This window comes from Balaenoptera borealis, assembly GCF_965194805.1.
Source record: "Balaenoptera borealis genome assembly, chromosome: 15".
Taxonomy (NCBI): Eukaryota; Metazoa; Chordata; class Mammalia; order Artiodactyla; family Balaenopteridae; genus Balaenoptera; species Balaenoptera borealis.
Window position 1 is genome coordinate 39,454,752 of NC_138871.1, and position 19,351 is coordinate 39,474,102.

The 19,351-nt window shown below is 38.8% G+C and overlaps 1 long non-coding RNA gene across 1 annotated transcript in view; it reads left to right on the forward strand.

Moving 5' to 3' along the window:
- Positions 1-12,662: 12,662 nt before the first annotated feature.
- Positions 12,663-19,351, forward strand: part of LOC309612498 — a 59,496-nt gene continuing 52,807 nt past the window's right edge. Inside the window, exon 1 of the long non-coding RNA XR_014235217.1 lies at positions 12,663-17,430. This is a non-coding gene — a long non-coding RNA (uncharacterized lncRNA). The remainder of the gene's footprint in view (positions 17,431-19,351) is intronic.

Genomic DNA, 19,351 nt, shown 5'->3' on the forward strand with positions numbered 1-19,351 from the left:
CGGCAATTTAAATGTAGTAGTAACATACTTAGCTTGTTCTTTATAGATCAACTCTCTATACCAAAATTTATCTTGCAAAAAAGGACATCTTTTACTCTCCCAGGGCAAAAAGTGTTAAAAAACAAGAAGGTAAAAGTAAAAACAAAACCAAAACGAAAAAACAAAAAAAACCAGCGGAAAGCTGCCAATGGAGTATCACTTCCATTTGGCCGATTTTAATTATTTTCTGATAGTTACCCTCCAGTGGAAATTTGAATGAAGCTTCTACCTAGTTGGGCAGAATAAGGCGGAGTGATAACAACCCCCTCAGATAGATTTGCCACATGCTCGCTTTCTCCAGTTTGGGGAGGGCTGCCTCCTAGTACTATGCTTCTGTTTCCTCACAGGTCTTTGCAGGGCTGCCTATACCTTCAACTAAAGTACAGGCAACCATGCTTAAAGGAGTTAAGAGCTCCAGTTACAGGCTTTGTCCCACTTACAGGAACAAGCTTTCCTTTTCTGGGGTAGCTGTGGCTATCATCGAAATAAACGGCACCTCAGAGGCTGAGATGATTACACTTTGACCCTTCCACGGGGTATGTGACTTTGATAGAGGGCCCAATGCCCCCCAAAAAGGGAAGCCTAAAATCCAAGATGTGACTGATGACAGAGGCAAAATAAAGGTTGAAAAAGCTGAAATACTCAGGTCTGGAAAGTGATACTTTGATTAAATTTAATGAAAATTTACACATCATAGATAATCTATTTTCCCCTTCAGATTCATTCTTCAGCCTACTTTATGCTCAGAGAGGCTGACCTGTATGGACTGCATCACTGGACCCCATTGCCCTCTGGCTTCCACTTGGTTTCAGCCAATGTGGAAGGGGCTGATACTGGTGGGAAATTGGTAAGAGAGAGAAGAAGAGATATTTTTCCTGGCTTCCTCCCTACCACATAGCCATAGGTTGGCTCTTTCCCTCTGCCAAATTTCCACTCCTGTCAGGTGGCCCTCATAACATAGTTCTCCCTCAAGGGTTTAGAAACCATTCCCTCCCCTAACCCCTTCAAGTAATAGCTCTCTGCTATTCCTGGCACAGGGGTCCACACCATCTCTCCTTATTTTTTCTAAACCTTGCCTTTGTTAAACTCTCCTTAATTACCCAGTCTGTAGTACCATCTGTCTCTTGGATCCTGACAGATACAGATGGTATTGATTTTGAACAAGAAATCTCAGAAACATAATTCTACATTGCAATTCGACTACACAATACCATTCATGTTATGGAGGTATTTCCTTGTTCATGGCATATTTTATAACTAAAACCTTCCCAACGCTCAAGCCTATCCTGGAGGTGCACTGTTTTCTCTCTCTGCACTTCCATCCTGTGGATAAACTGAGATGCTGGGCTATTATGAAAAATGAGTCTGGGGACTTCACTGGTGGCACAGTGGTTAAGAATCTGCCTGCCAATGCAGGGGACACAGGTTCGAGCCCTGGTCCAGGAAGATCCCACATGCCGCGGAGCAACCAAGCCCGTGAGCCACAACTACCAAGCCTGCGTGCCGCAACTACTGAAGCCCTCACGCCTAGAGCCCGTGCTCCGCAACAAGAGAAGCCATCGCAATGAGAAGCCCATGCACCACAATGAAGAGTAGAAAGCCCATGGGCAGCAAAGAAGACCCCACGCAGCCAAAAATAAATAAATAAATAAATTTATTAAAAAATAAAATGAGTCTGTAGCTTTCTTTCAAGTTGTAGCCAATCAGTCTGACTAACCTTCAGTCCTGGTTACTGGTTTTCAAATTTGGCTCCCTGCTGACGTTGGAGCCTGACCTTGAACCCCAGACTTGTAAATCTTGCCAATACTTTCTCCAGAGATTTTTTTTCCCCATTGTCTTTCAGTGACTTGTTTCTTCCTATGTCACCAGGATAGACTTCCTTGTCACCATATCTCTGGCCTGTTCCTAAACCTGAAAACTATCTGTCTCAAAATCCCTTCTATTAACTACCCTTGTTCCTCGATTGGAATCATATTCACTGAGTCTCCTGGGATTTTCTGTTTGGACTGCTAGCCCCTCCTTGGAGGTTATGCCTATAGGATGACTCATAAGATGATTTATCCCCCAGCTCCCATGCCTCCTACATGAGCTACTGGCATTGGGATTTTGGAATACTTTGTGACCAAGGTTACATCACTCATGATCGATGTAAACAGAAGGGGAATGGAATACAGTGTTTAAAATAAAGAAACAGAAAGCAAGAATCACTTAATGTGCTTTCAGCAAAATACTAAGGATAATGCATTCTAAGCAACCAATACAAGTATTGCTCAATTTATTAATGAATTGGCATAATGTTTTGGGATTTAAAAGCCTGAAAATCAAGATCCTGAAAAAGGGAGCAATAATAATTCTTGGACTCCAGAGTAAAGACTCTGCCAAGAAATAATCATAAATGTCTAAAATTAGGAGAAAGATTAAAATTATGTTATTAATAATGGCTACTTTGTTGGGCACCTACCATGTATCAGGTATTTTACACATACCACTTTATTAACTCTAACACTCCTGAAAATTTGGCGTTTTACTATGACTGAGGCTGAGAAAAATTACCTACCTCTAGTCACACTGCTAGTATTTGCGGAACTAGAGTTTGAATTCAGGCTTGTTTAAAAAGCTCACATTCTTCTTGCTATATTATGCTGCTGTATCAATATGATAAAATATTGGGCAACCCTTAAAATGATAAATATGATGACTCAATCACTTTAGAAGAAAATGTATATGAAAAATGTAAATGTAATATAATATAAAAACATAAATATTCAATGATCCTAAAATCATTTATGTAATGGAACTGAGAGAAATTAAAATAGTTGCCACTTTAGAGCAATAAGACTATGTATTGATAAATTTATACCTAAATATTTCACTTTTTTGAGCTATTATAAATATTATTTTTAAATTTTTGGTTTTTCAATTCATTATTAATGTATAGAAATACAACTGTTTTTTTGTCTTGACCTTGTAACCTTGCTAAACTCTCTTACTAGTTCTAGCAGATTTGGTGGGGGGGTAGAGTCCTTGGGGTTTTCTTTGTATACAATCATCTTCAAATTTCTTCCTTTCCAATCTGTATACCTTTTATTTATTTTTCTTGTTTCCACTGGCTAGGATTTCTAGTACGATGTTGAACAGGAGTAGTGAGAGAGACAGCCTTGCCTTGTTCTTGATCTTAGGGGGAAGCAGTCAGCCTTTCTTTATTAAGTATGATGTCAGCTGTACATTTTTTGAAGATGCTCTTTATCATGTTGAGGAAAGTCCCTTTTATCCCTAGTTTGCTGAGAGGTTTTTTTTAAATCATGAATTGACATTTAGTTTTTTCAAAATATTTTTCTGCATCAATTAAAGAGTCATGTTGTTTTTCTTCTTTAGACTAGTAAATTGGTAGATTACATTAATTTTTCAATACTGAACCAGCCCTGCATTCCCAGAATAAACCCTGCTTGGTCATGATGTATTATTCTTTTTTTATATTACTGAAGTCAACTTGTAAATATTTTGTTGAAGATTTTTCTGTCTAAGTTCATGAGGGACATTGATCTGTAGTTTCCGTTTCTTGTAATGCCTTTGGTTTTAGCATCAGGGTAATGATGCCCTCATAAAATGAGTTCAGGCTTGTTCCTTTTTCGTCCCTCTCTATTTTTTCTTGGATGAGTTTTGGTAGTATTTGGTTTTTGAGGAATTGGTACATTCCATCAAAGTTGTTGAGTTTATGTGTATAGAGTTGTTCATATTATTCTCTTATTATCCTTTTAATGTTTATAGAGTCTGTAGAATCTTTCAGTCTGGATCTTGGTAACTTGTGTCATCTCTTTTTTTGTCAGTCTTGCTAAAGTTTTATCAATTTTATTGATTGTTTCAAAGAAACAGCTTTTTGATTATCGATTTTCTCTATTTTTCTGTTTTCAATTTAATTGATTTTTATGCTCCTATCTTTATTTTTTCCTTCTTTCTTTTTGCTTTGGGCTTATTTTGCTTTTCTTTTTCTAAAAGCCATTCCAATTTTCTTCCAATTTTCTTTTGATTAGAGTTTTTAAAATATATCTTTCATTCTCATTTATGAATCTCTAAATCATATTTGAAACGAGTTTCTCATATACAGCATATGTTGGGTCATAACTTTTTTTTTTGGTCCATTTTGACAACTTCTTTTAGTTGGTATATATAGGTCATTTACATGTGATGTAATTACTGATATATTTAAGTTTAGGTCAACCATTTTATTATTTGCTTTCTGTTTGATCCCTTTGTTTTTCATTCCTTTGTTCCCCTTGTCCTGCCTCCTTTGCTCTTTATTTGTACATTTTTTAGTGTTTCATTTTAATGTTTTGAGATTTTTTTTACTATATTTATTTGTCCAGATTTTTAGTGGTTGCTCTAGGGATTATAATATACATACTTTTCACTGCCTACATAAAATCAATATATTACTACTATAAGTGGACTATAAAAACATTACCATCATATAACCCCAATTGTATGTTGTAGTTGTCTTATGTATAAAACTCCTATACAATGAAAACCCCAACAGATATTGTTATAATTTTTGCTTTCAACCATTAAACATGTTTTAAAGAACACAAGAGGAGAAGAGTAATATTTATTTTTAAATTATTTATTTATTTATTTATTTTAGTTGTGTTGGGTCTTCGTTTCTGTGCAAGGGCTTTCTCTAGTTGTGGCAAGCAGGGGCCACTCTTCATCGCGGTGCGCGGGTCTCTCACCATCGCGGCCTCTCTTGTTGCGGAGCACAGGCTCCAGACGCGCAGGCTCAGCAGTTGTGGCTCACAGGCCCACTTGCTCCGCGTCATGTGGGATCTTCCCAGACCAGGGCTCGAGCCCGCGTCCCCTGCATTGGCAGGCAGACTCTCAACCACTGCGCCACCAGGGAAGCCCCGAGAAGAGTAATTTTATATTTACCATTTCTGTTGCTCTTCCTTCATTCCCAATGTTCTAAGTTACCTTTTAGTATCATTTTCCTTTGCCTGAAAAACTTGCTTTAGCAATTCTTTTAGAGCAAGTCTGCTAGAAACAAATTCTCTTCATTTTCATTTACCTGAGAATTTTTTTTTTTAACCTTAATCCTAATGGATTTTTTTAGCTGGATATAGAATTCTGAGTTGAATTTGTTTTTTCTTTCAGCACGTTAAAAATGTTCTACTTCCTCTGGCTTTTATGTTTTTTAATGAAAAATCCACCATCATTTGAATAATTGTTCCCCTATATAATGCATGTCACCCCCCTCACACACACACACGCTTCTGGATTTCTGGACAAAAATCTCTTTCAAGAGTTTTTCTTTGCCTTTAGTTTCAAGCAGTTTGATTATGATGTGTCTCGGTGTAGGTTTCTTTGGGTTTATCTTTTTTATCCTTTTTTCTCTCTGTTGTTTAGATCATTAATTTTTATTGCTCTACCTTCAAGGTCACTAACTCTTTCTTCTGCCATCTCCATTCTGTCCTTGAAGCCATCTGGTGAGCTTTTAAATTTGGTTATTGTGTTTTTCATATTTTTGGTTATTGTGTTTTTCTCCAGTTTCCACAAGTGGAATTCTTCTATTTCTTTGCTGAGACTTGCTATCTTTCCATTCATTTCAAGACTGTCTTTGGGATATTTTTACAATAGCTACTTTAAAGTCTTTGTCAGATTATTCCAACATCTGTGTCATTTTATCATTGGTGTCTCTTGATTATCTTTTCCCAGTTTAGATTTTCCTAGTATTTTGAAGGCTGGATTTTAGATTGTACCTTGGATATTTTGAATACTAAGCTATGAGACTCTGAGTCCTATAAAAATGTTGATATTTTTATTTTAGTAGGCAATTCATCTGGCTGGGATTAGACTGTATGTTCCAAGCCAAATTTCTAGGTTATGATTTCAATAACAGTTGTCTTTGCAAAGATGTTACAGTATTACTTGCATCTGTCCTGTATGTTTGCCACCCAGTAGCCAGTCAAATTCCTGGGCAGTGGACTATCTTGTAGTTTAGTTCTCAAAGCATTTGATATGATGCTGAGGGTCAGATTCACACATGCACAGCTTGGAGGTTAGCCCAGAAGTCATAAACAACTTCTGCTCTCCTGAGCTCCTCTCTCTACTCAATCTCCTTGGTTCTTTCTGGTTCTATGGGACTCCCTATTACAATACTCTGATCAGAAAGCTAGGGTTTTATATACCTCATTTTGCTCTTTACTTCCTATGACGGTGCCTGTATCTGGGGCTAAGCAGTGGGAGAACAGAGGTTTTTAAAAAGGCAAAGGTTTTGTCCTACTTCAGAGTTTTGGGAGCACATCTCCTCTGACCAGAGAGGAAGGTTCTCTTCCCTGAGTTTGAGACGCCCTTTATTATTATTATTTTTTTGGCTGCACTGTGTCTTCATTGCTGCTCTCAGGCTTTCTCTAGTTGCGGCGAGCGGGGGCTACTCTTCATTGCAGTGCATGGGCTTCTTATTGCAGTGGCTTCTCTTGTTGCAGCAAGAGAAGCACGGACTCTAGGCACGCGGGCTCAGTAGTTGTGGCTCACGGGCTTAGTTGCTTCACGGCATGTGGGATCTTCCTGGACCAGGGCTCGAACCCATGTCCTGTGCATTGGCAGGTGGATTCTTACCCACTGCACCACCAGAGAGATTTCTGGGCACAAGTATTAATATCATAATTTGAACTACTGGATCCATAATTGTCTCATAGTAATTGGAGGGTTTATGCCTCCAACATTCAATGTATTAGAAGAAAAATATATTCATGCTCATCCCTCCATTTTTTTGTGTGTGTTTCTGTTTGCAATGTAACACATTTGCTAGTATTTCTTTTATCCCATCAAAAATGTCACATAAAAATTCAAGTAACTCAGAACTTTGGTGTGGGATTCACTTATGATTCTTAAGTCACATGCAGAATTTGACTTACAAGGGAACACACAGTGAAACATATGTAAGGTTTAGTGTTAGTTAGGATTTGGCTTAGCAATGAATGACAAAACCAAAAATAACAGTAAGCTACATAATATATATCTATTTTGCTCTTGCATAAAGTAGGAAGTAAAAGGTTCAAGGTTGATATGGTGGTTCACAGTGTCAGGAACTCAGGTTCCTTCTTTCGTGATGCTCTGCCATGCATGACTTTGATTACTTCATGATTATCTCATGATTATTAGCTCATTGTGACAGCTCCAGCCATCACAGGAATAAGGGAAGGTAAAGGAGAAGGCACATGGCTCCTCTCTTTTAAGGACACTTCCTGAAAATTGCACACAGCACTTCAGTTTATACCTCTCAGGACAGAATATAGTCACAGGGCCACACTTTGTCACAAGAAAAGTTGGGAAATGTAGTTATATTCTGGGCAGCTATACCCACCTAGAAATTGAGAGTTATTATCATTGAAAAGGGAAGAATGAATACTGAGGGCCAACAAGCATTCTTTGACAGGACTGTATCCTTAAGAAAACTTTATGTTGTAAGAAACAGAAACTAAATTCAAATTAGCATAAATAATAAAAGAGATATAGGCTTATGTAACTGGAAAGACCAGAGGTAGAGGGAGCTTTAGAGTTTGATTCAGGAGAATTTTGATGTCATGATGGACTCAACTTCCTTCCCTTTTTCTGCTTAGCTTCCTTCTCTGTTCTGCTTAGCTTCCTTCTCTGTCTTCATTATAAGGTTAGCTTATTTATGGCAAAAAGTCTTCAGAAGTTATAAGCTTCACATCCTCATACCACATTGCTCGGAAGGAAAGAAAGCATTGTCCTCTGGTAACTACAGTGACTAACTGTCACAGTTTATTCAGGACTATAGTAAATACTTAACATAAATTTATAAATTTAAAGCAATTTAAATTATCTATTATAACTCCAACAATTTCATTCTATTCTCTATAATACTATTATAAAGTTTGAAATGAAAGCGTAAAAATTTTTTTAACATCTGGTCACTTGAAGAAAGAGAATGTCAACAAATAAACCTCCTTCAATTCTCTTCCAGACGCACAAGGAAAATGATTCTAATGGATCCCATATCACATTATGAGTTTATTTAAAGATTCCTGTGTATCTGCTTAGAGATTCTGATTCAGAAGATATTTAGAAACTACTGTATTACATGACTGTGAGTCACTAGTGTAAATTGAATATATATGTTTCATCCTCAACCTTCAAGCTGTATTTGTCTCTTTCAAGTACTAGTTAGGAAATTTTGAAAGCTTGATGCTATGGGCTGACTATTTGTGTCCCACAAATTTCATATGTTGAAGCTCTAATCCCTGATGCGATGTTATTTGGAGATGGGCCTTTGGGAGGTAATTACGTTTAGATGAGGTTATGAGGGTGGAGCCACCATGGTGGAATTAGTGTTCAGTCTTGTAGAACTGAGTCCTTGACCTCTGGGATCAGATGCTATCTCTGGGTAGTTTCAGAATTGAGTTGAATTGTAGGATACCCAGCTGGTATCCAGGAATCGATGGTGGTATGGAAATCCCCCCCAGCAGTTTGGAATTGGGAGCAGAACCATTATTCCCAGCCACCTCCTTAAAATTACTGAATCCAGGGGTGAAGCACAGGAGTATTTTTTTTTTAATTAATAGACTTTATTTTTTAGAACTGTTTTAGAACTATAGAAAAACTGAGCCAATAGTACAGATAGGTCCCATATCCTACCCTTCCCCCTACACAGTTTCCATTATTATTAACATCTTATATTAGTATGGGACATTCATTACAATTAATCAGCCAATATCATTACATTACTATTAACTAAAGTCCACAGTTTATTCAGATTTCCTTAGTTTTTACCAAATGTCCTTTTTATGTTCAAGGATCCCATCTGGAATGCCTTGTTACATTTAGATGGTGTGTCATCTTGGGCTCCTCTTAGCTGTGACATTTTCTCAGACTTGCCTTTTTTTTTGATGACCTTCACAGTATTAAGGAATACTGGTCAGGTAAATTGTATCATTCACCTCTACTGGAATTTGTCTGACTTTTTCTCATGATTAGATTGGGGTTATAAGTTTTTGAGGGAGGTTCACAGAGGTAAAGTGAGAATAAGCATTTTTAACAGGTACCCTGGTGATTTTTATTTATACACTATAGTTAGGCCTTGATGTTAAGATATGTATGTCTAGTAATTGTGACTTTGGGTGCAGCTTTAAGTACTATACTACTATACTGATATTTTCAAGGACAGAAAACATGTGTTACTTATCTTTGAATTCTTAGGGTTCAGCATAGGGCTTATCACATAGTACACATTACAATTCTATTTATATCAGAAAAGGAAACTAATATAAACTAAAAATAATTATTTCTGTGAAAAGGAAAATGAAAGGGAATCACCAAAAATAACTTATATGAACTAAATGTTTGTGTGGTGACGAATGTTTGTGGGGTACCAAATTCATATGTCGAAACCCCAGCCACCAATGTGACTATGTTTGGAGATAGGGCTTTCACAGAGGCAATTAAGGTTCAGTGAGGTCATAAGGATGGGGGCCCTGATCCAGTAGGAGTAGTGTCCTTACAAGAAAAGCAAGAGACACCAGAGAGCTCTCCCTCCCTCTCTCTCCCTCTTCCCACCATGTGAGAACATAGGAAAAAGGCTGCCATCTGCACACCAGGAAGAGTTCTCACTGGAAACTTACTATGCTGGTTCCCTGATCTAGGACTTCCAGCCTGATCTATTTCCTCCAGTGAGCAAATAAATTTTTGTTAAGCCACCCAGTTTGTAGTGGGCTGCTTGGCAGCCCAAGCAAACTAATACAGACTTTTTGTTACAAAGAAGTGGGCTGCTGCTTTTGTACCAAATACCTAAATATGTGGAAGTAGCTTTGGAACTGGGTGATGGGTAGAGGCTGGAAGAGTTTTGAGGTACATATTACAAAAAGCCTGGACCGTCATGAAGGAATTGCTGGTAGAAATAGAGATTAAAGACGATTATAGTGAGAGCTCAGAGAGATAAAAAGGAGAGCTGGAAAGAAAGTCTCCATTTTCTTAGAGAATATATAAATAGTCATGAACAGAATGTTTGTAGAAATATGAACATTAAAGGTCATTCTGGTGAGGTCTCAGAAGGAAATGAGGAACAGTTATTGAAAAATGGAGAAAAGGCAATCCCTGTCATAAAGTGGCAAAGAACTTGGTTGAATTGTGTCCTCATGTTTTGTGGAAGATAGAATTTGTGAACAATGAAATTGGATATTTAGCTGAGGAGATTTCTAGGCAAAATGTTGAAGGTGCAGCCTGGGTCCTCCTGACTACTAATAGTGAAATTCAAGAGGAGACATATGAATTGAGTAAGGAATTGTTAAACAAAAAGGAAGTAGAACTTAAAAATTTGGAAAATTCTCAGCCTATCCATATTGCAAAAGATGAAAAAACTTGTTCTGAATAGAACACTAAGGGTGTGGCCGAACAACCATTTGGTAAAGAGATTAATATGGGTGTGAACCATGAATTTAATCAGCCACCTCAGCAGAAGCCAGGGATAGAGATGGGACTCCACCAGCAGAGACAAGGTCTGTTAGAATGAAAGGGGACAGAGAAAATGAGAGGAAATGAAGGAAGGCTGCTGGACTTACTGGATTCTACAGACCTGGGTGAAAGAGCTATGCTGCAGCAAACATGCTTTATCCTTCAAGAAAAGGGAAGAATGACCCTGAAGGTGGTTCAGAGATATCAGGGCTGCCACTCCCATCACAAGTCCAGGGTACAAGCTTGCTTCCTCCTTGATTTCACAGACTGGTGTCCTTGTAGAACACTGGACCCAAGCCTTAAGATCTAATGGAATTCTATATAGTTATATAATAATTATATATAATTATATATAAATGGAATATATATATGTATCATATATAATATGTATTATATGTATTATATATTATATATATAATGTATTATATTATAAATAAGTCCTGGATGTAATGTACAGCATGGTGACTATAGTTAATACTGTATTGTATATTTGAAAGTTGCTAAGAAAGTAGACCTTAAAAGTTCTCATCACAGGAAAAAAAAATTTGTAACTAAGTGTGGTGATGAATGGTAACTAAACTTATTGTGGTTATCATTTCACAATATATACTTATATCAAATCATTATGTTGTACACCTAAAACTAATACAATGTCAATTATATCTCCATTTTTTTTAATTAAAAAAAAAGATCTAATGAGATTTGCCTTGCTAAGTTTTGGACTTGCTTGAGACCCCTCATTCCCCTTTCTTCTTTTCTATTTCTCCCTTTTGGAATGGGAATGTCTATCTTATAACTGTCCCACTACTGTATTTTGGAAGCACATAACTGCTTGGTTTCTCAAGTTCCCAGCTGGAGAGGAATTTTGCCTCAGGACGAATCATACCTCAAGTCTCATCCATGTCTGAGTTAGATGATATTTAGATGAGACTGTGGAATTTAGATTTTAGAGTTAATGCTGGAACAGGATAAGACTTTTGGGGTTGTTGGGATGGAATGAATGTATTTTGCATGTAAGAAAGACATGAATTTGGGGGACCAGAAGGCAGACTAATACAATGACTATAAATTAGGTTAGGGCAAGAGAAGTTTAAAAGAAGAAAACAATCGTAGAAATTTAGAATTCTACACTCATTGCTCTGTGAGTATCCTTAAGTTCTTCACATGAAAAAAAATTAAAACTTGCAACAATAGGCAATGTGTTACGAGTATGGTTTATAGAGGTTATCTGAGGAACTCCAACCAGGACCCAAATTCAAAAAGTTTTGACCCTACATCAAAGCATTAGAAGATAATTATTCATACATCTTAAGTTAAAATAAAATGTTTAAGTATACATGTGTCAATTAGAATTTGCATTTGACTACTAATATCCAAGATCCACACTTACTGTGTAATAAGTCACACAAGGTCTTATTTTCTCACTGAAAGGAAGGCCTTAGATAGGGGGAGTTTGGCAGCAAAGTTATCAGCAATCAGGCTCCTTTTATGCCATCTCTAGTGGCATATAAGATGGCTGCCAGGGCTCTGACCATCATAAATGAATTCCAGATAGGAGGCAAGAGGAAAGGGAGAAGAATGAAAAAGTTATTTCCCAGAAGTCACACTCAACAGAATCCACTTATATCTCATTGACCAGCTCTAACTGCAGAGGAGGCTGAGAAATGTCTTTTGGTTAGTACACTGCCTACGCAGAATGAAACCTCAGTTTTATTGGTAAGGATGAAGGGAAGAATGAAAATTATTTAGGCAGCTAACAGGCCCTGCCAGTGTATATAATTTTGTAATGATTTCCTGATTTAGTGACTTAAAATTAATTAACCAATTAACCAGCCCTAACGGCATCAGAGAAGAGAGCATCTACTCTACAACCTATTCAAGTGGGATACTGGAAAGCTGTTTGGATTTGGTTTTTTTACTCATGTGGCATATAAAAGGTATAAACTCAGCTAAAACCTGAAAATATGAAACTTGAAGGTTGGTCAGAGTTTAATCGTGTGACATGACAGCCTGTTGGATGAACTCATTGAAGGGTAGAAAGAAAAAGAAAGTCTAGGACATCAGCTCAGATAATCATAGTTAAAGAAGAGTGAAGAATGTTAAAATAAAAAAATTAGAAAGGATAGAATATTATATCATGAAGATGAAGGGTGAAAAAAGTGGGTGATCAGCATCAAATGAGATAAAAAGGTAAATGCGGACTAATTAAGCCTTTGGGTTTAATGGTAGTCACTGGAAATATTCAAAGGAATAGTTTCGGACCTCAGTATTTATCTTGGAGGCTTTCTTTAAATGTCTAGTGATCCTTGGCTTTCCATTCATAATTAAAGGGTAAGTTGATTAGACTATCTGTTTATGTGGGCATTTTATTAATTAAAGGACTTTACTGTCAACTTGGGGAGGGCGCTAAGGGACCTGACCATTTTGTTGAGGGTACTCCCAAAATATCACCTTGAGGTTATTTCCTCTGAGACCTCAAGATTTATTTAGAGAAAAATCTATTGCATGGGGTGTACACACATGGCTATCAGTGCTCTGAGAGCAAAGAGTGGAAAGGGGCTGGGGTGGGTCTCACTATTCAGTACAGAGACTTTCATTTAATCTGGTTTTTTGCTTAACATGAGGTCCCTGAATCTGGGTCCCCTCTGGTTAAAACTCTCCACCAACTAATCCCCGTATTTCACAGAAGTGACTAGGGGTGAGCTAGTAACTTGGCTACGTGTCCTAAGGATGGTGACCTAGACCTAGAAGTCTAACTACTTTGTACAGATTTTCAATCAATCCTCTGGTCTTTCCTTCCACACCTTCCCATTGATGAGGTACTTCCAGTTTATGAGCCTGTGGTACAATGAGCCATATATTTGGTCTTTGTCCCCAGTTCCTGACACAGAGCTCCTAAAACCTTTGGAATTTCCTGACTGATAGTATCTTTTGTTACTCAGAAGGTGCCCCTTTTGAGCACACATGATTTTATGCTAATGAGGTGATTTAGGGGAGAGCTCCTAGATGGCCGCAGGATGGGGCTGGTCACCAGAAAGACCAGGTGATTAGAGGGCTGGAACTTTCAGCCCCAACCACAGATTGCCAGGAAAGGGAGAGGGGGACTAGAGATTAAGCTCTATAAAAAATTCTTAAACAGGAGATTTGGTGAGCTTCTGGCTTAGTGAACACGTGGAGGTTCTGGGAGGGTGGTGCACAAAGAGAGGGCATGGAAGCTCTGTGCCCCTTCCCCCTACCTTGCCATATGCATCTCTTCCATGTGGCTGTTACTGAGTGTATCCTTTCATAGTAAATCAACCAACGTAAGTAAATATTTCCCTGAGTTCTGGGAGCCATTCTAGCAAATTCTTGAACCTGAGGAAGGAGTCATGGGAAGCTCAATTTATAGCTGGTTGGTCAGAAGTAGAGGTCGCAACCTGGACTTGTAATTGGCACCTGAAGTGGGGGTAGTCTTGAGTCAGGTTTCTCCAGAGAAACGGAACCAATAGTATATAGATAGATATAAGAGGAGTTTTATGACAGGAATTGGCTCACATGGCTATGGAGGCCAAGAAGTCCCATACACTGCTTGCTGTCTGCAAGCTGGAAAAACAGGAAAGCTGGTGGTATAATTCAGCTTGATTCCAAATACCTGAGAACAAGGAGCACCACTGTGTGAGGGCAGAAGATAGACACCCCAGCTCAAGAAGAGAGAATCTGCCTTTCCTTTGTCTTTTTGTTCCACTGGGGCTCCCAACAGACTGGATGATGACCACCCACATCGGTGAGGGCAGATCTCTTCTCAGTCTGGTGAGTCAAACGCTAATCTCTTCCAGAAACACCCTCACAGACACATCCAGAAATAATGTTTTACCAGCTAACTGGGCATCCCTTAGGCTAGTCAAGTTGACACATAAAATGAGCCATAACATTTTAACCTCTGGGATCTGATGCTATCTCCAGGCGGACAGTGTCAGAATTCAGTTAAATGTGTAGGACATCTAGTCAGCGTCGGCCAAGAATTGGAGAACTGCTTGGTGTGAGATAAACCCCCACATACCTAGTGTCAGGAGTACTGAGAATAGAAGAGAAAAATAAAATTTCCCTTTACAGAGCCTTTCTGGAGTTCTGAAGTATGAATTACAGGTTTCCCTCCCCTATTATCCGAAAGGAGAGCATTCCCATGAAACCTTTCCTAAACTGAAATGGTATAAAGCGAAGACACAATTACCTCGGGGACACATCTTGCTAACAGATGCACAAAATAAATCGAGATGCTCAAAGACACAGTTCAAAGCGATGGCAGCCTGATGCTGAGATGCTCTGTACAGTTCTTACAATAGAACACACTAACACCTCTCATTCTCTATTGTCTCTTCAGCACTCTGTCTTTGTGGGTTTTACATTTTCTTATTTCAGTGGGGTTTCACAGGGAAACAAAATAACACGTTTCACCTCTCAAATTAAATCAAAAGTCACTTTGTGGAATATGTTTCCAAAATTATGAATTTTTAAAATCAATGATGCAGTTTTCAATTTCTTTCTTTTTTTCTGATTAGAAAAGTAATGCTTGCTCACTATGATAATCCAAATAATATAGAAATATCTAACAAAGAGAAAGTCTCTAATAGTCCTAACCCTAGATAAAGTCACAGGTTGGTTTCTATCAAATATACTGTTTAGTGATTCTATGCTTATAAAACATATGATAGGAGAAAACAACAGAAAGATATTAAAATATTAACAACAGTTAACTCTGGATAGTGGGATTAATGGATTTTTCCCTTTTTGTTTATCTGTATTTTCTAATGTGCCCAAATAAACATCTAATTTATTTTTTTTGGAACTTTATTTAAAAAAACTTATAATGTTAAACTATAAGTATCTTCCTTAAAATATGTGTAATTATATACAAAGTCTTCTTTTTGCAGTTTTTTGAAATGAAAATTTTCACTTAAAACAATATTCCAGGGGCTTCCCTGGTGGCGCAGTGGTTGAGAATCTGCCTGCCAATGCAGGGAACACGGGTTCGAGCCCTGGTCTGGGAAGATCCCACATGCCGCGGAGCAACTGGGCCCGTGAGCCACAATTACTGAGCCTGCGCGTCTGGAGCCTGTGCTCTGCAACAGGAGAAGCCGCGATAGTGAGAGGCCCGCGCACTGCGATGAAGAGTGGCCCCTGCTTGCCGCAACTAGAGAAAGCCCTCGCACAGAAACGAAGACCCAACACAGCCATAAATAAATAAATAAATAAATTTATTTAAAAAAAAAAATTCCAAGAATAAAATAGTAAAAGGCTCTCTGATATCTAAAAATTAAGAGAAATTTAAAATTATAATAAATAGTAGCCAACGAGTCGGTATAACCTACCATAAAGTTTCCATCACTTAGTTTTGTAATTTGTTTTAAGATAAACAGGTACTTAAGCCTGAAGAGTTTCACAGATGAGCACACCCTCAATTCTTCCTTTGAACATCATTCACCAGATCGTCTGGAAATCTGGAAGCCTTACCCGTCTGACAGGTCTCCCATGGAGGTATTACTCTCTAGGAACATTATGTGATTCTTGCCCACTCTCTGGGGCTCGAAACGACTTTTAGCAAAGCTACTAATTCATCACCATAAAGTTAGATAATAGCCAAAGTGAACGGAATGAATTTTACAACGCTATTTACCGGCTGTTTTTAGTATTCTAAAGACACAAATCAGGGAACCACTTTCCACGGGCAATTCACAAAGACTGCCTTAAAAGACCTCACGTCCACATTTCTACCCAAATGTCCTATTGATACCCTAAACCCAACGGCCATTTATCTTGAATGACAGTCGTTCAAAAATTGGTTATCAACCCCCGCCCCAAACACAAGCTTAGTCAGGTCTATCTAGTTCCCAGTAACCAGGACGGTGACCCTCACGAGTTAACGCGAGGGTGTGGGCCTGCTCATCTGCCGGGCCCCTCACCTCCTAACAGTCTACTCTCTCGTATCAGCTTCGCTGTATCAGTGTGGTCTAGCGGGGGCGGTTCGGGGCAGTGGGTCCCTCCACTCCCGCTTTCCCGCCCAGGTCTTCCCCGCCCTTCGCTACGCAGGCAGCGGCCAGCAAGTGACCCGACCTTTCGGCCTGGGCCTCGCCTCTCCTTCCTCCTCTGCAGCTCCTCGCCTGCACTGGGCCCAGCCTCGGAGAAAAGCCTCGCCAGGCCTTCATAAATGCCCTCGCTCCGCCCAGTTCCCCGACTGGAGCACCCACACAGGCACCGGGGAGACCGGCAGGAGCGCGAGGACGCCTCTTCGCACGCGCGCCACGCCGCCCCGCCCTTCCATCGGCCTGAGGAACCGGGGGCCAGTCAGAGCGTGCCTCGCCTCCGCGCCCCGGGCTCCGCCGCGCACCGTCCACCTTTCCGGGCGGCATTAGCACGCAATAGTCGGCTCGCGGCATTTAAGCTCGCCGTGTTCCTGCAAGTCGTCACCCGTAGAAACAGCCTTCCCCGGGGCGGCCTCGAAGCTCCTGCGGAGTGACGGGAAGAGGCTGGTGGAGGGGAGGGGGAGACAAGGAAGACTTTCATTTTCAAGAAAAACTTTCGCCCTCCCGACCTCCCCCGCACTCATCTCAGGATAGAAACGTCCCTTGACTGAGCTAATGGTGTTGTGTTAAAGGAAAGAGATGGTTTTTCTTTTAAATGTAACAGTTTCTTCCTTGTGAGGTAATGCGGAGCCCGTGCGTACCCAGAATCCCCGAGGTCTCGCGTGGCGTGTTTCCGGTGGCTGTGCTCCCGCGGCAGCGGCAGGGCGAGGCTCGGACGAGCGTTATCCGCTTTTCTCAGCCCCCGCTCCGGCGGGATCCTCACCCGTTTCCCGTTTCTCTCCGCAAATTAACAGTTTCCTTGTATTTTGTGATTGTAAGAAGAATACTGCTTTTTAAAAAAATGCCTACTCCCTGCAACTGTCCAGTAGTAAGTACATAAACCTGTATGAAAGAAACTTAAACTCACCCGATCTCGTCACCCAGAAATAACCGTATTAACATAGTGCTGTATAAACTTGGAGACTTTTCCATATATACACGTAAAGCTTTTTTAAAAATAGGAGAATGTGAACATGTTATATTCTCCAAATAATGTTTCATATCTTTCCAGATAAAGTAGGTTACGGAATCATTTTTAATGGCTATGTGGATGTAATGGCATTTAATGGCTATATGGTTATAATATGTACAACCAACCCCTAAATTGTTGGACTTTTAGGGTATTTACAGTTTTTTACTTGTGCAAGCAAAACTAGATGAGTGTTCTTATACATAAACCTGTACATATCCCTGATAATTTCCTTACTATAAATTCATACAAATATAATTACTGGATCAAAGGGAATGCACATTTGTAAGATTCTAGATGTTGTTACCAGACTCTTCCCTTGAAGAGTATAGAATACTTTTCCACCAACATAGTAGCTAGTGAACGACAGCTGGGTCTTCCTCTCTTTGCCAATCGAGTATTGTTAATCTTTGTGATCTTTGTCACCTTTAAAAAAATCTTTTATCATCTTTATCGTCTTGTTTTAATTTGCATTTTGTTGACTAAGTGTAAAACTGAACATCTTCCGTATATTTATTGGGTCTGTTTCTGTGAATTGCCAGTTCATGATTTCTGCCTATTTGAAATAGTCACATTTTTTAAATTACAAGAGCTTTTTGTAAATTAGGACTATTAACCTTTGTCTGAAACATAATCACAAGTATTTTTCAATTTTTAAATTTATCTTTGAATATAGCTTGTGGTGTTTATTTGCCGAAGGAAGTTTTTCTTTCCTTTGTTTTCTTTATATGGCTTCCACCCAATGAAACTTTTATTGGAAGAAAAAAAGGGGCGTCATAGGATGCCAGATGGACTAATACAATTAGCAAAGGATACAGTTCATCTCTAGGTTATTTGTATATTATCAGTTTCAATTAAAATGCAAAAAAAAAAGATACTTTACAGATCTCAAGAAAACAATACTAAAATTCACTTAAGAAAAAGTACATGGTTTTAACTTTAAAAGAAAGTTATTTTCAAAGGGGAGAGAGAAGCAGAGTAGAGAATGGACTATCCTGACATGATGCGTGGGCTAAATAGACAATAGGAGTACAAGAAAAGTACATGATAAGGTTATATAAAATGTATACCATAAAATTATATATGTTCAGTTTTGTATTATTTAAAAACTTTACATAGAATTAATCAGAATTAGAACCCATAAATAGGTGCAAATGAGTAAGAAGTTTAAGGTGATGGGGTTCTTGTGAAGTTTTTCATTTTTAGGTAGGTCTTTTCCTTTATTTACATTTCCAGCTTTAATGTCATGCTTACCAGTGTGTATTTTCTTCTAACATTTTTAGGTATCTTCTTAAAAATATTTCAATAGTTAATCCTCCTGAAATTTGTTTAGGAGGAGGAAAGGAAGAATCTAGCTTAATTTTTTTTTCCCTAAACGACTTGATTGTTGCCCTATACCATTTATTGAATGCTCAGTCTTCCCTGTAGATTTGAAATTCTACCTTTATACAGTACTAAATTTCCATATGTACTTTATTTTCTGTTCCATTGATTTATTTGTTATTGGACAATAATATTATTGTTTTAATGTACTTTTTTTTTTTTAAGAAAGTCACTTTTTTTCCCTAACTTTTGGGTTTTATTTATTTATTTATTTATGGCTGTGTTGGGTCTTCGTTTCTGTGCGAGGGCTTTCTCTAGTTGTGGCAAGCGGGGGCCACTCTTCATCGCGGTGCGCGGGCCTCTCACTATCGCGGCCGGCCTCTCCCGTTGCGGAGCACAGGCTCCAGACGCGCAGGCTCAGTAATTGTGGCTCACGGGCCTAGTTGCTCCGCGGCAT